This window comes from Rhododendron vialii, chromosome 5a (genome assembly GCF_030253575.1).
Source record: "Rhododendron vialii isolate Sample 1 chromosome 5a, ASM3025357v1".
NCBI classification, from domain to species: domain Eukaryota; kingdom Viridiplantae; phylum Streptophyta; class Magnoliopsida; order Ericales; family Ericaceae; genus Rhododendron; species Rhododendron vialii.
This window is the reverse complement of record NC_080561.1, coordinates 10894115-10911850: the sequence shown is the minus strand read 5'-3', so window position 1 is coordinate 10911850 and position 17736 is coordinate 10894115. Positions and strand designations below refer to the sequence as shown.

Here is a 17736-nt window from a genome sequence, read left to right as displayed (position 1 = left end):
ATGAAGTGGCTTAGGGTTTCAAATGATGCTATGGACCAAAGCTTCCCTCAAACTCTCTCGGGATCGGCTTTTCAATGGTTCCTGTCTCTCGACGTCTTTAAAAGGACTTGGGAAAATATTGGGGCAGCCTTTGTGGCCCAATACAATTACAACTCTCAATTGAGGATGACTACTAGAGAGTTAGAATCAATTAAAATGGAGGCAGAGGAGTCCTTTGCTGACTTTGTCAAGAGGTGGAGATCCAGGGCTGCTCTCATGATCCATTGGCCGAGTGAGAGGGACCAAATCCGCATCATCTCCCGCAATCTACAATCCAACTATGCCAAGAATCTGGTGTTGGTCCAAGCGTCCGCCAGTTTTGAAACCTTCTTTGAGTCGGGTTTAACCATTGAGGAGGCCCTGCAAAGTGGCATTCTACCTAGGGGAGAGACTACTTCAATCCAGAAAGCTAAGCCGAGGGCTTACTTCAGAAACAGTAGTGCGCTCTTTGGCAACAACAACTATGCCAACGCCACTGCTAGTGGAAGCAATGCATCCATTCCCAACGCCAAGTACATAGCCGATGTCAACCAAGTTCGAACCCCACAAAACAACCGACCCCATTCCCAACCTAGGATTTTCTCTGTCTTCAAAGCATTGACCGCATCGTATCGTGTCAAAAATATACTTATAAAACCTTGGAGTTAACTACTACTCCGTAGAATAGTGGTTAAGACCGAGTGTCGAATCCGCAGGGACAGTATGGCTAAGTTACTATAATTTCAATTAACTTTTAGACTAATTCAGAAGAAACAGATTTGAGTTGTTTGATTTCAAAAAACTAATTAATTAAGAAAACTACTAATTATTTGATTTGAAAACTGATGAGAAAAAGATCTAGGGTTCCGAATCCACCCCGACCACGTAACAACGATATGCATAGGTTAGGTTTAACATTCAAATCATTAAAGACTATCGTTAGAGCTTGCAATCCCTTCCGATAATGGTCAAGAAGATAATTGAGTTGCTAAAAGGCATAGACTATCCCATAGCACGGACCATCTCAGAAGTACGGTCTGGCCGCCTAACGGCACGATCCGTCTTACGAGCATAATCTATCTCAGAACTCCAACCACAATCAAAGAATACCATTGTTTAACTCCATATTTGAAAACCGCAAATATAAATACGGAACGGATTAAAAGTATTAAAATCATTCCATAAAACCGAAACGAGTTCTAGTTAAACAATCGATCCGAATATTAAAACCTAAACCTATACATATACAAAGTTACTTGAATCGATGCTTCATCTTCCCCCTAGAGAATGGAGTTTAGCCGGCCATCAAAGCCGGAGTCTTGTTCGTCGTCCTATTCCGTTCCAACCGTGCCTCCACGGCCGAGAGGTTCCCGTCCACAAATTGACTTCCACCGTTTTTAAAAACTGCCCCCATGTCAGCAGTCATCATAGTTCTTATATAGGTAGGGCTTTAATGTATTAATTGCATAGAAGCCCCTTGGACATTGTCTAATAATTAATTGGAGGCCCCACTTTAGAAAGTTCTGTACTTTGACTCCAAACTCCTTTGTGTGCACAACATATGGCTAGAATTTGATCAATTCCCATCTTTGTGGCAATGCTCCATAAGACCTTCCAGATTACACGTTTTTGCACCCATCGGTCTCCATGGCCTACAAACACTACAAAACACTAAAATATATCAAAAAACAATGTAAACGAACCAACAAAGTATAGATTAGGTGGATTAAATGGGTGTTTTTCAGCACCTATCACACCCTCCAACTTACACTTTGCTAGTCCTTGAGCAAAGAAAATAAAATGTAACTAAAGAAAATAAATTAAAATAGATAGTTCTTTTAAACCCCCAGGTGGCCCTGGTAGGACGAGTGAAGTCTCGTGAGGATTTTCAGCAGTGATCACCCATAAAACACTGTGAACCCTTTCACACGGAACCCAAAACCTATCATACAACTCACTGGTCCATCAAGCAAAGAATGTGCAGCCACCACAAAGATATAAGAAGGCACTAATAGTTCCAAACGCTATCAAGTCAAGAAATAAACGATGGCACATAGGCTTAGCGTGTGTGTAATATGGGCCTCAACCACAAGTATGCAATGACTAACTCCTCTCTCCGGACCGAGTCTCGACTTCAATTCTCACTATGTCATGCACTCACAAAGAAAAAAACACTCGAAACAAGGTGCATATTTTGAACTCTCAAGTGTGCGGTTAGAAGTTATATATGTAACTGAAAGCAAAGCACTCGCACACTATGACACCAAAAGAATGCTTAATATGGTGGACACACGGTCTCATGAATAGAATACCAAGTATTGGAACTCTCTCTCTCACATCCATCAATCCACTTCCCATCACCCCTAGGATCAAATAGGACTTTAATTCGGTTATAACTTTGGGTAAAGGAAAGTGTGTAAAAAGGCTAGGGTAAAACATCACGTGTCCGAGAATAGGCAAACAACTTAGGGCTAATTTAATAATGTGCACCCATTTTTTCACTCTTTTCAACTCCACCTTATCTCTCTTTTTCTACCTTTCAACACAATACCACGATGAAGTTTCCTCTTTTTTTTTTCTTTTCTTTTCTTTTCTTCTTCTTTCAACCACAAATTAGTGTCCTTCCCTTTTGTCATTCAAATTTTATTTTTTTCTCTTTGCTTTTGTGGTTTTTTTCTAATTTGGAGCAATGGGAAAGACCACCATGGTTCACATAAAATTACACTCACCCTCTTCTTTCTCACAAAAGATACCACCACATAATTAACAGACATTCTCAAGGCACAATATAGATGGTGAAGTTGAGCAAGAAAAAGGCTTAATGCAAGAGGCTCAAAACGGCGCACAAAGGATAAGTGTTAAAAGCAAGGAACGAACCGGCTCAAAGATAGCAACAATGGCCTATAATCCTCTCCAAGGGGTGAAACATCCAAATGCCAAACCAAAACTAGTTCCAACACTTAGCAATCAAGAATAATGAGACCATCAACAAGTTGACTCTTTCCATGGCAAATTAAGAGTTAAGATGACACCACTCCAATATAAAGATAAGGCTCAATAGCTCACTAAGGCATAAGTCTCCACTAATCTAGCCTTCAAGAACAATCAAGTCAAAACTCACAAGTGGTCAAGGCCCAAATATACGTGAAGTGCAATAGTGCCAAACCAAAGTGCCAAAATCAATTTCTTAAGACAAGATAGCAAGTAGAACTACCATGCTAAAAACAGATATCACTATGGTAGGCAATACACCTCAACTCAATTATCCAACAAGCTATCAAAACAAGTTCCAAATTGCATGCAAAAGGGTACCACTATTTTTAAAAATTTTAAATTTTTCATTTTTTTTTCATTTTAATAGTCTAAGAAAAAATAAACTATCAAAGCAATTCCTCCATCCAACTTGAACCATTCGATGTCCTCATTGAATGCAAAAGAACAAAAATAGGACATAAAAGAAAAAGAAGGGAAATGGATCACCTTGCAACAGAGAACTATGCAAGAAATAATATAGCGGGAAGAAGACCCCTCCCAACTTGAACGAAAGCATCCTGCAATGTTAGTCCTCACAACAAAAAGAGAAAATAAAAATAAAATAACTAACCTAAGAAATTAAAAAAAAAGTACAAAAGTGTAGTGCCATTCACTCCCATCACGTGAAATCCAAACAATCATTGCACTACGGAGAGCAACTAATATGAATGTCTCACCCCACTTCAAGCACTCTGTTAAAAATTGTATGCGACCATGCCACAAAATCAAGTACTTAGAATATCTCAATTGATGTAGCCGCGTTTAAAATTTAAATTCTACCAAGTGCGAATTCCAAACAAAATCATCTTTCAAGCTGTTGATGAGTTTCAGAAAAAATGGATGATAAACCATATTAAAATTATCAACACCAAGAAAGTCAATTCGTTCTAATGTGATAATCTCTTGTAATGGTGGATGCTCAATAGGAGTGATGGCATCATCTATGACAGGGGATATCTGATTATCAAGATCAAGTGGACTTTGCACAATTATTGGCAACGACTCCTCAAGAGTCGTATCAAGTGTGCTAGAATGCTCTAGAGAAGATTGTTGCACTTTAGGTTCATCGCTTGGATCACCTAGTTCACTGTTACAAGTGGCTCTGTTGTTTCACATTCCAATGCACAAGAATTACTTACTTCAAATTTTTCGACTTGATTGCAAGAAAGAGAATCAGCTAATCGATCAAAATAAGCCTCAATGTTTTTTGCATCCTTATCCAAAATTTCAGAATCACCCCTCTTATCCAGAATTTGACGTGTCTCAAATTTTATATTGTCATAAAAAAAAATGAAGAATGCTCCTGTAGGGGTAAGAAAGCAATTGGTACTTAGAACAGCACCGGACTGCTACGGCTACTCGTGCTGTTTCACCGGAACCCTAATTCGTCGTTAGATCCCTAATCTGCAAAACAGACAAGGGGTGAGCGCATATTTGCCTCTCGTGGCAAAGGCCCTCGGATGCCTAAGTTAGTTTCACATACTAGCAAAAAACCCTAAATCTCAATAGGAAGTATTGTATGAAAGCAATGTGTTGTGTATCTAAATCTCGAGGAGGGTCTTTGGGGTGTTCCGTTTGTCACCAACTTGGGGAAGATATCGAATGATGCGGTGAACCAAGATCTTGCTTTCTGGGAGGCGCTAGTTATGGAGGATTTGGTTGCGGACTTGGCAATGTTTGATTCAACACCAACGGTTGCTTCCATCATTGACAAGGGGAGACGCAAGGTAGGGGAGGTACCTGCCGGCCTTTAGGAGGTTCAAGAGGCGCCTTCTATTTGGGACATCAACAATGTCACGAGGAGCGGCTGAGTTTTCCAACCCCTTAATTTGCAGGCTGGGAGCTCGTCCAACCCTTCTGTTCAAAGGCCCAACGTCCCTGCTGTTCAAAGGCCCAACATCACTTCTTCGTATTTTTACCTCTCATATGCCAATGGCGCATTCTTGACAAATAGAAAGGTGAAAGGATCAAACATCCATCTAAATTAGATTTAGATTAAAGTTACACTTACATTTTAGGTTTAGATTGTGTATGGTGTTATCGGTTCGAACTTTGATCACCACATACCTATTACAAGCCATATTTATGGCAACACCTCGTTAAAAATTATCATTGTCACATTATTCTGCATTCATTTTTGCATAATTTTTAGACTTTCTCAAGTTTCAATAGAAAAAGCTATTGCATAACAAATGATAGGCTAATGTTCACATATTTGGGTTGTGGCTTATTGATCAGGGATATCCATTGTCATGGACCGCAATACTAATAAAGTTGGGCAATCAAGGAATGTGGAATTTGAGATCATAGAATGCAGAGAGTAGATACCTTGGGCAAGAGCTCTACATTAGAGTCAAGGGTGTTGGCCAAAATGAGCCTTCAACCATATCTCCAAGAGATGAAGTTCCTATTCCAGAAAATCTTATTAGATGTGGAAGGGCAATTTCGGCACTATCCCCCTCCCCAATGCTCTTCAGATTATATACATGCTTCAGGTATAGAGTCGGTCTTTTTTTTTTTCACTCAAGCTAACAACTTGATGAATTTCAAAATTATTTGTTTTATAAGCTGTTCTTTAGGTAAATAGGAACTTGTGGTTTAGCATTTCCTGATTTAAACGAGTTTAGAATTTTGACATGAGTCTCAAACTACAAACTCCAGTACACACTTTTGGCTCACATTTATTGTTCTATTTTGTTTTTGTTTTAGTTTACGACTGCACACAATAGAAGAATACAAACATCTAAATTACATCAAACTGAACATAAGTCTACAATCACACGAAACTCAATTGATAGTGCCGTTAAGGAGACAAATAAGCAAACAAATGCATTTTGGTTATGGGCTTGGCCCTAGTTAACTCAGCCTGATGTAGCACTCAATGTCCAGGTAAGGTCCAATGAGTTCCTTATCAGAGACCAAAATAAGTAATTCATAATTTGGGCTCATCGCTAGTGAATTAGGCTGGGCACAGCTGGTTCCCACCAACAAATTTGAACTACCTAACAGTCTTTTCTATTTTCTTAAAGTTTTAAGTCTAAACATGGTCAAGTAGAAAGATCTTATAAAGATGTTATCAATGGTTTAAATTTGGATGACAATTCGATTTTATTTATAAAAGATAAAACCTTTTCTATATAAAGAAAATGTACAAAGGACATGCTAGCATTGAAATTTAAAAACAAAAGTGGGAATTTTATAACCTCCATTTCAGAGAATTGAAACACCGAGGCAGTTCGGTTTGTTTAATTGACGAATAAAACTCAAACAAGGCTTCATTGAGTCGAGCCTCGAACAGTTCACAAACAGCTCGGTTATTTGTAACCCTATAATTAGGTGAAACAAACATAGAGCGAAAGAAATTTAAGATGACACTCATATCGAATGTTAATTAGATCTGGATGTGTGTGTTTGGATTAGACATTCACCTATACAAGGATTCAAAAAAGTGTAAAAAAAAAATAGTAATTAACCTTCACTCATTTGCAGGTGCCAAACGGGGGATAAGGGAAAAGGAACTAAGGAGCCTAATTGTGTGCAAACGGTGTAGTTTTGTTCTCATGGCAACAAGCTTTTAACGAGTGAACACGAACTTGGACTCGAATAGTTTGTTTCATTTATCTAACTTAAAGGTAAGTCATCCATGCAAGCAGTAGATCCATGCCAAGAGTAGGTGCTTCATACTCTAATCATCACTCCCAGGCTATTCATTCTTAGCCATTTGAGATTTGGTATTTACCTTGGGATCCGAGGACCCTGTAGTGAGTAAAGTCACTATAAAATTGTAGCGATTAGCAATCCAAAATTGTACCTCTTCCTTGGAAGAGTTTTTTTTTTTAAATCCGAACTGTTGATTGCTAGATAGACGGCTGAAATGCTTACTACAATCCTATAGCGACTTTGCTCACTACAGGGTTCTCGAATCCATTTATCTCGCACATGGCGAACAAAGCGATCAAGTACGCGAGGGGCGAGGAGTGATTATGTACGGACGGGTTGAAGTCTTGGACACCCTTGTGGCCTTGTGAGTGTGACAAGGAAGAAACAAACATGGGTGCTTAAGACCCATATGTGGATTTGATGAACTTAAGTTCTATCACTTGTTAAGTAGCAATTTCAACTTTATTAGAAGATGTGCTATATTAATCAAGAATTTTATTGAACTATGATCAAAATCACATTTCTTGTAGAAGTCCTACCAATGTAATAAGCATCAAGGACATTATACACCTTCAACGACTATAATTATACACTCCAAGGCTGGTGTCCCAACTACTTTTGCATACTTCTCACCAGAACTGGTAATTCTTTCTCCCAATTGTTCTCTGTATTTTCTCCGAATATTATTTTCCACGAACCCTTCGTGCACCGCTAGTTGGTGCAAATTTATAATGATCGACAACAACAGTATTACATGAGATGTATTGCCTTACTAGTCATATCGGGACTAATGGTTGAGAATAATTAGCTTATGAACCAGAAAGGAAAGGGACCTGAGCTACGATCATAGGGAGAGAGAGAGATGGAGATTATGAATCGCCAAATATGCAGCAATTCCAGCAGCATATCCAGCGAAAGCAACTCCAGATACCTATGCAAAATATACCAATCTAATTACACCTGAAATACAAGATTTGAATAGAAGAATATATATATATATGAAAATAGCTGCTATATATCACCAAGTGTTTTTCACCATCTTATTTCACATATACAAGACAAGGTATGATTCGTCCTGATCCTTATTTTGAATCTTTTCCCTTACATGGAACCAATCACAAACATCTAACTAAGATGTTGTTTGATAACACAAATTCAGCACTTAAAAATGAATGAATTAAGTAATAAGTGACTAAGTAGGTTTGATAACCACATTTTACATTGCTTAAAAGATTATGTGTCACTTAAAATATAGGCTAAAAAGGTAATAAAAATTAAATAACTTTGAAGTACTTAATTTTGACTGAATTTATGTGACGAAATTTATGAGGAGTCCACACCGCCGCCACTATCATTGCCACCGCCGACAACTCAACTACCACTATCACTCCACCACCCCTACTACCACCACCACCACCACCATCACCATCACTACCACCACCACCACCACAAACACCTCGTCGTCGCTGTCGCTACCACCACCACAACCACCACTATCACACTCCATTAGTAAATTTAAAGAGAATCACTATAACTAATGAAACTAAAACTGATTCATCATTTTTTTAATTTAGTGCTTACATTTTTTATCAAACAACTTTTTAGCTTAAAAAATTCAGCATATAACTTTCAGTACTGATTTTTTCAGCTTTCACTTTCATCAAACACCACCTAAGCAGTGAAATAAATCTGTGTCAAAGAATTTTTCTATAATAAGATGGGTGTAATACCTTCCGCAAGTACCAAAAGAAATCCACCTTCTCCATTCCCATAAATGCAACTCCCGCAGCCGAGCCGATAATCAACATGGATCCACCTGTACTGGCACAATACGCAACCAATTGCCAGAATTTGGAATCTTGGGGGAAGGAAGTGAGATCATACATTCCCATTGTTGCAGCAACTAATGGAACGTTGTCTATAATTGCTGATACAACCCCTATTGCACTCGCAATCAGTTCAATGTTTGGAATGTGAGCATCAAGGTAATTTGCCAGTACTCGAAGTATCCCTGCTGCCTCCAGGCTATATTATAAAATTCAGATGTCAAACTTAAGGGATGAAGTATGACTTCAGCTAAATTGTAATGTGATATTGATGTCACAAGCAAAACTTACAAAATAGATGCCTCATCCATGAAACTGTAGTAATAATTTTTAGTCCTAGAAATTAAGATTGGTAGCACTGAAAGAACATTATAGTCATCACTATCACATACTTGATGACTTCACAAATTGAAGTGTGGTTTCTCTACCTTGATTACTAACTTTACATGCTAAAGTGTTACTAAAGGGGCATAAGATTTGTTATACTTTCTTGAGGACGATTAAACCCACACTGCAAAACAATTGTAAAATTCATATGATGCATAACGATACCTGCTGATAGACAAAAGGATCCCAAGGAAGAAAAGGGCTCCTTGGGTGTCAATTCGTGATAAAGCCTGGGGTACCTTCCACTTTTGCCTATCCGATTCACCGTAATGAATGGCGTCTGTCAAAATCCAAAGAACTCCAAGTCCAAGCAACATACCCATGAAAGGTGGTAAACCTGTTAAAGCCTTGAACACAGGGACAAACACCAGTGCTCCAATCCCAACACAGAAAATAAGCAGTCCTCGAGGGGCCATTTGTTCGGATGACAAAACATTCGTAGAGTCTTGTCCCGTTCCATTAACTTCACTTGTTGAAAAATCAAATCTCTCAACACTGCCACAAAAATAGATAAAGACCTCGGTCATCTGGTGTGATCTTCCACTAATCTTGCATTCAAAATCGTGGTCTATTAAGATGTAACTAAAAGCCCCTATCTTTTAACCACAGGATAAAACTGTAATTAAAACTCATTGAAACCATGACTAAAAACATAAAAACTGTGATTGAAAATGACAAAACCGTGACCTTTAATAGCTTAACATCTCAGTTTTATTATAAAATTGTGGTTGTTTAGGGAGTAATAATCTCAGTTTTTGAAAAAACCGAGATTAAAAGTGTCGTTTTCCTAAAGGAAAAAATCCCACTTTGTTTATCCTGTTGGGTTTTGAACCTAAGTCTCTTGAGTTTTGCATAGAAGCTCCAACCAACTGCACCACACACACTTTTCAATATATAACATATGCGTTTAACATTAAAATATATTTCGAACATCATTTTGAACCGTTAAATATTAAAATTAGAAATTTTGATAAACATGAAAGTTGTAGCCCTTTGTGTTATTGTTCAAATCCAATTTGAATTATCTCAATTAATGGAGTTCTGAGCATAGAGTTATACTCGAAATACCTTTGGCTACGAAACACAACCTTCATAAATTTTGTCACCAAATGTATCCATTTGGCAACAAAATATATTTTCATCACCGAAAGTACCCCATTTTTTGACGAAATATTCTTTGTAGAATGGTTGAGAGTGACATTTATTTAAGGGTATTGCGCGCGGCGTCAATTAAGGGGTAAACGACTTTCAACTTTTCCTATATAAGAGCTTTCATCTCAAGTCTTAAAAAAAATGTGATGTATTCTCTAACTTACGATCTCAGTTTCTAGATGACTGAGATTAAAGGTTCTTTTTATCTCAGTATTTCCGAAATGAGATATATTCTTTCATATAGAATCTCAATTTTTCAAAAACGAGATCTATTTTTTAAGTTTCAATCTCATTTTTAGATTATTGAGATTAAAAAATCTTTTCATCTCAATTTTTTTCGAAAAAAGATATATTCTTTCATATATAATCTCAGTTTTTTGAGATTGAGATCTATTCTTCAAGTTACAATCTCACTTTTTAGATTACTGAGATTAAAAAATCTTTCCATCTCAGTTTTTTCATATAACTGAGATTAAAACTATAGTCCACAACATTTTATTACGCTTTCACAAAAAGTGATATCTTTTTAGTTTTTGAACCATGATCTTTATACCATTTTGTAGTAGTGCAATATGATTAACAGTTCACTATATTGAATTTAATCTTCAAACTAAATATTCTACAACATCAGTTTCATAGTATAAGAATTGTACCTAATAAGTGACAGAAGAGCCAGTGGGACAGCCAAGGAAACTGCACAAGGAACAATTAAGGCCTGCAAAAAATGAGAAATGAATAGTTACAGAAAACCTTATTTCTCTGATTACTACACCAGTAAAAAATTTCCAAAGGCAATTGGTCTGATGTTATCAATACGAGTGTTCTCTAAGCCTCCGGCCTCAAACAAGGATTCCGGCTCCACAACTGGGCATGTGGCATACTCTGATTTAAAAAATCCCAGACAAGGATTTGTTTAGGCCAGATTCCAGTAGTATTACATGATTTGGTACAATCTAGTTTGTAAAATTTCTCACTTGCTCAAAACATGATCTTAAAAATTTCCTTAAGCTTCCTTGGTAGGTGATCTTTTCCTAATAGGATTTCAGAATGATTTGGTCGAATAACTTGCCATAAGCCAAAACAGTGTTGAATTAGTGACATGAAGGAATGCCCGTGTCTTAAATCAAGTCAAACTTCTGAAAATTTGAAGAAGTCCCTCCACCACTCTACACTCTACGAGTTCAGACATAAATTAAAAAATACTTCATGTAATCTTATGACTACAACAATTTCTTCCAACCCAAATATGTGTGGTATGATCAGTTCATTATAGGATAAGTCCTTAAGTTGACTTCTTTTCGGTTGAGACTTCATGCGAATTCAAGGTTGATGGTGGTTGGTGACAGGAGTTCCTCTTTGACATTCATCTCTATTTGGTCATACCCTCTGCTAAATCCTTGCCACATCTTTTCTTGTTGCCTCAACCTACAAGTTATACTAATTGTTGGCAACCTTGGAAAATAACCCATTGCCCATCTTTCTAGATTTTCCATGTCCTATAACTACCTTATTGAATAAAGGTCGTTCATACTATTCTTTCAGTTGATCATATGCGTTACTATTGCAACCCAGTAGATAGGAATGTGTAATTCTAAAATGCTCGATGTCTATGTCCTACTCAGGTCCATTTGGGTAAGACAACATACTAGAGAAGAAAATACTTATCCAGGTGTTCCTTTTAAGCCTTCATGTATTATCTATCGCTGCATCTACTTTGTTTGCGAAAAGGTAGTTCAAGTATGCATAAAAAACATTAATGAACAAATTATAGCAGTACAAGAGATCCCTCGGTCCACAAGCCGTAAATGTATAATAGACAACTCCTACGTGACATGCATGGATCCCATAGGATAGAGGGACTGAAACATGAATGCAACAAACCACATTAACAATAGAGATCAAAATGTTGGAACAATGTGGATACCTTCATTGTTGGCAACGTCGATATTTGACCATGTATCCACAACATAGTGGTGGTTACATCACCAATAGGAGTCCATGCACCACCAGCATTTGCTGCAATCACAACAATAGCCCCTAGAAGCCTATAAATCACAGAGACAAATACTATCACTTTGAAGAAGCTTTACTGACTGAATTGGAAATTACATGGAAAATGTTGGACTCATGTTATTTGATGGAAACTTAAATTGCTGAATAAATAATGTTGAACCTTAGTTACTGATTATAAGAATAGAAATTCTAACAGTTGTAGTTATCTATGAAGTTTATGTGCAAAACTACCTTGCATAGAGGAAACAAAGCACTTTAATAATAGATAAGTCAAGTCTTGGCGACATACACTTAGACTACCTATAAAGGTTTACTAAATTTAGATGGTAACCAGCCAATGGCGCAATATGTACCCAAACTCAACAAATGCTGAAAATTTCAAAATAATAGCTTAACAGAAATTTTGAAACAACCTATTTATCAAGTTACTACATGACAATATTCCACAAGATACAACGCAATATGAAACCATAACGACAATTAGATTGACTGTGAACAATTGTGAATCACTCAAGTTAGTGTATCATGCCACCAGTAGATATAAAGGTGCATAACGAACTGGAAATGCCTTCTTACTAAAGCCTTTCAGATTGCCCTTCAGCCCAAATGTTAGTCAGTCAAATGAACATGAAACTCAAGTAGGATTTAGTTTTTTAAGGTTTTGAAAACCCCCATGTAGAGACCTGAACATCACAACCACCGAATTAGCATCATATTGGAGGCTAATTATGCCACAACTACTCATTAACATGGTAGAACTATAACAGCAGCATCCCAGAGTGTTCAGCATGGGAAAATATTATTCAGTAATGGACACCTACTTGCGGTATTCTGATGGAGGTATGAGCTTCCTTAATAAGGAAATCATGACAATAGTGGTGGTCAGGTTGTCGAGGATTGAACTAAGGAGAAAAGTCACTAAGCCAACCTGCATTAGTCATCAGACACAACAAATTAACGTAAAGATATAAGGGAATCTAAAAGTAAAATATGAGGAGTTGTCCTCCGACTCTAGATCCAAACAAAAGTTAACCAATCCATATTGCCAAATTGCATGCCATCTCCACATGGGCAACAATGTCATATGCTAATAGGTCCCACCCTAAACCGAAAGTACTTAGACCAAAGTAAGGGGGATCAAAATTATGTAAAAAAATTATAGTTCTAAACAACTATTGTTTTGAATCCCGAGAAAAGGAGTAAATGGGTCCCATGACTCTCGTCTACCACTTTGTGCAACTACATGTTTTCCTAAATTCGTTACAATCACAAATTGCATGTTTCTACATGGATCCCTATGACATACTTCTAAATAATCTCTGCAAGACTACAATGAGGTCTTTAAGGTGGCAATATACATTACAAAATACACGTTAGACTACCTAACAGTTAACGGATTTAGTATGAATTTTTCAACCAAATTTAGATGTCAATAATCTTTATCCCATTAAGGATTTTTCAGCATGACTGACTGTTCTAATCCAATCAGAAGAGTGTATGTATATTGTGGTATCGTGATTGATGTCGAGTGAGATAGGTATGATTGGTGGTTGTTGGATGTGAGCTATGGTAGCATGTTAAGAGCTTCTTAACTAGTGAGACTTCGTTTTGGTTGTCGACAGAAGTGATGGTGGTTGTTCATCTTGTCCAAGTAGTGGATGATTTATTTTGAATGAAAATGGAGATAAGCAGATGCTTGGGTGGGTCTTGGTAAATGGGTTTCATTAGTCATTGACAATTGAATTTACAGTGGGCAACTTTTGATGATTTTGGGTTCCAAAATGCATTTTTAGGTATCAATCTATTTGTCGCCTGATGGTGAACAAAAAAAAGAGGTGAAAGGTTGCGATTCGCAGCTCCTGTAAAGGGGGACGTGGTATCGGTGGAGGTTTTATAAATTATTTGCCAGATCATAGAAGCCGAGAGAGGAAAGGAACTTTGAGAAATAGAGAGAGAATTCGAAAAGTGGTAAATTGAGCAAGACATTGAGGTACTTTTCGGTCGTCAAAGTCATTTTTTCCTTTCGTTTTCTGGATATTGTTGTCACTATAAAGAAGTACAAAACATAAGCACGATCACTTCTCTCTCTGTCATACTTTAATCCATTAGCAGATGACTTTTTACATGGAGACCTCCTTGACCCAGTTATTTTCCCTCGGAGGGGATGGCAGTCAGAAAAATCGAATTACCCCAGAAAAAGAGAGAAAGGATAAAGGAAAACTGAGACGCATGTGGATGAAAAAGATTAGAGCACGAGCCAAATTGGCGAGATGACGATATTAAGAAAGCTATTGTGAAAGAAATAACACTGAATAAGGATAGAATAGGTGCCAGGGATATGTTTCTTTTCTTTTCACCCAGAAATGATGTTTATACACTCTTGAACCAGGGGGACAATTCCTTATTTCAGCTTTAGAGGAGCATCTTTGCAAGAGAATTCACCTTTCAGAGGCAAAAGGAAGATGGTGTTGGAATTTTTGGGGACAGCGGAAGCAAATAATAAAAGAAATAAAAAAGATGCTTTTTGGAGATGTAGGGGGGAGCCCTACAGAGCTCTTATAGAACTATAACTTTACCAAAGAGGGCTTGATTGTAGAGAATATGACTCTAATAGTATTTCTGATTGTATTACCATTATTTTAAAACAATAACATAGAGCGTCCTTTTATAGGACTACATGGATTAATCTAGAGGATGAATCACTAGTCCCTAGATGACTTTACATCTCCCAATGTGATAAAACTAAACATTATCATGTATCTTATTTGAGATACATGCATCCCCAATTAATAAGAAAATTATGGATTACTATTTCCAACACCCCCCTTAATTCATAATTTTATTGTTGGAAATAATAATCCATAATTTTCTTATTAATTGAGGATGCATGTATCTCAAATAAGATACATGATAATGTTTAGTTTTATCACATTGGGAGATGTAAAGTCATCTAGGGACTAGTGATTCATCTTCTAGATTAATCCATGTAGTTCTATAAAAGGACGCTCTATGTTATTGTTTTAAAATAATGGTAATACAATCAGAAATACTATTAGAGTCATATTCTCTACAATCAAGCCTTCTTTGGTAAAATTATAGTTCTATAGGAGCTCTGTAGGGCTCCGCCCCTACATCTCCAAAAAGCATCTTTTTTATTTCTTTTATTATTTGCTTCCGCTGTCCCCAAAAATTCCAACAGATGGTGTCCTTCGCCCCAACCCCGCCCCGACCCCCATCCCCAGAAAAGGAAAATAGGAATTTTCTTGTTAAGACCTTATAACTGATTGAAATCTCAGGTTCACAGTGGAGCCCTTCAAGAGAGAGAAGAAGAAAAAAACACTACTGCTATTTGAAGAATCAAATTCTTTTAACACACCCAAGAGTAAGTTAAAACCAATATGCCAATAAGAAGGATCAATGACTTGAGTATAATATATGAATGAAGCACTAACCACCCAAAGCAGAGTCCTTGGCTTTCGAGTAGTTATTTTGTCAGTAACCAACTTAAATCCTTGATGGGCATCAACTATCTCCACAATGGTCATTGCACCCAACAAGAAAAATACTATTTCACTAACTTCAGCGGATGCATGTGTCAACTCTGAAACAGCAACCTCCGTTGAAGGAGCCTGCACCAAATAGTGAGTGAACTTATAGGTCAGCTTGTACAATACTAACCGTATGTCATTTTCCACGATTTTGAGTCCCGATTCTCAATATCAAGAATGATTGTACGGCAACAATACCGCAACGATAGCAAAATATTTTGAATTAGGAACAAATTAGCTGGAGTTCAGCAGACCTTGAACACTATAACTTGCATCCAATCATCAAGGCGAGATGATAAAGGAAAAGAGAGGTTGAACATTTGTTGATGTCTAAAGTTTGAAAAAACAGTGTTTATGTGCAAAAGACCAACACGAGCAATTTAAAAAAAAAAGTCTGCCCCACTTGAATATATGAGGACATTAGTTGACCATCTTAAGAAATAAATCGATAAATAATATCAGAATCAACTCAACAAAGTCAGAGCTGAAGCAATTGTCAACAAGTATAGGTAAGGAATGAGTCTAAATCTTACCCCAATGCTTCGTACTACCCACAAACTCACTGCCATTAATAATCCCACTCCACTTTTATTAAACGCCAGATATTCTTCAAAAATAATGCATGCATATCCTATTCCAAAGAGCAGGGCCATAGCAACATCCTGTAACATGGAAAACCAGTTGAGCTGTCCTCAGCTTATGAAAGTCATCACCACAACTTGGAAGCGATAGGATAAAGCCATGAGATGAAAAGGACCTGCTTAGCAACAACCCGGGATTGATTAATTGCCATGGTTCCTTTTGCAGCTGCTCCAAGAATCGCTAGAGCTTTCAATAGATTAGTTTTTGGCTGATAAGTGGCCTCAAAATCTTGTGACCTTGTTTCATCGACAGAACATAAAGGATCACATTCTCCTGATGACGATGTCAGCTCCTAGTTGTGTGTCGAAAATTAGCATGAAGCGCAACTATTAGCTAAAAGGATGGAAGATGGTAAAGGAGTGCATGCAATGACATCACCATGTGATATACATGGGTTGAATAAGTTGGACAAAAGTCACTAGAAGTTGCTTAAATAAAACGAAGACAGTCTGTTCCAGGAAGTTTCTGTTTGTAAGTAGGGTAGACCTATGGTACACACCCCTTAATAAGTGTGTACCGTATGCACCCTCTATATATTCCCTTGGATTTGAGATAATCTAATCTTAACTATTCAATTTTTTAATTAAAAAATGGCAACCTATCTAACCGGTCATCAGCTACTCTATTGTTGAGTTTATCTCTCTTCTATCTTTAATGTGCTTTCAAATACAGTCCAATATCAATTTCAGTGGATTAGAAATTGGGGTTTTTAAGATTTTTTTTTTTTTACTTTCTAAACTATTAAATTTAAAATTATGAAAACAATAAAATAATTTCAAACTAATTTAATAAACCAATAAACTTAGAATGTTCGATATGATCAATTTTTAGTTCAATTTGATCAACATGACATTATTAAATTTTAATGTCTTTTGATACGTACCTGTCAATATCCGATAATCTTTGATTTTAGTAACAATGTTGAATGTCGTAAGACTTGATATCCTTACGGTTCAGATCGATCATCCTAACAAGAACTTAAAAAATAAAATTTAAGTTAAAATTGGTCATACTTTTGACACGCATACTCAACTCATTTCACCTGAAAGGTCGAACTCAAATTCTTGTCTTGAGACAGTTGAATAATTAATTTTTTAGTAAACTCTCGTTTATCCACAAAAAATTAGAGGGATTTTGATTTTTTGGATTAAATTTTTTAGAGAGAGAATTTGATTTGGAGATATATTTTGAGAGGAAATTGCAATTGTATTTTAAATTTGGGTGGCTTACTACTCAAAATGATTTTTTGGGTCTTTTTTATTGCATTTTCTTTTTATTTATTTTTTTTGAAACATTGATTCTTCTCGATCAAAGGAATCAGAAACATAAAAAAATATGAACCAAACTGTAATTTTTTTGATTATTTTTTGTCATTAGTGAATTTTTTATAATAAAAAAATCATAGTAAGTTACTTTTTAAAATTTTCGTTGAGATAAATTAATAATTCAAAAAAAAT

At 36.6% G+C, this 17736-nt stretch overlaps 2 protein-coding genes and 1 pseudogene across 2 annotated transcripts in view; all 3 read right to left on the bottom strand.

Annotated features, from left to right (window-relative positions):
• LOC131326797 (sodium/proton antiporter 1-like) overlaps window positions 1–17736 on the bottom strand; it is a 54590-nt gene that overhangs the window by 32308 nt on the left and 4546 nt on the right. The gene's annotated exons all lie outside the window — the stretch shown is intronic.
• The window catches only part of LOC131326795 (sodium/proton antiporter 1-like), a 46981-nt gene continuing 35376 nt past the window's right edge, over window positions 6132–17736 (bottom strand). Inside the window, exon 11 of the transcript XR_009200117.1 lies at window positions 6132–7376. The gene's annotated coding sequence lies outside the window, so the exon portion shown is untranslated. The remainder of the gene's footprint in view (window positions 7377–17736) is intronic.
• Window positions 7366–16565, bottom strand: LOC131326801 (sodium/proton antiporter 1-like; annotated as a pseudogene).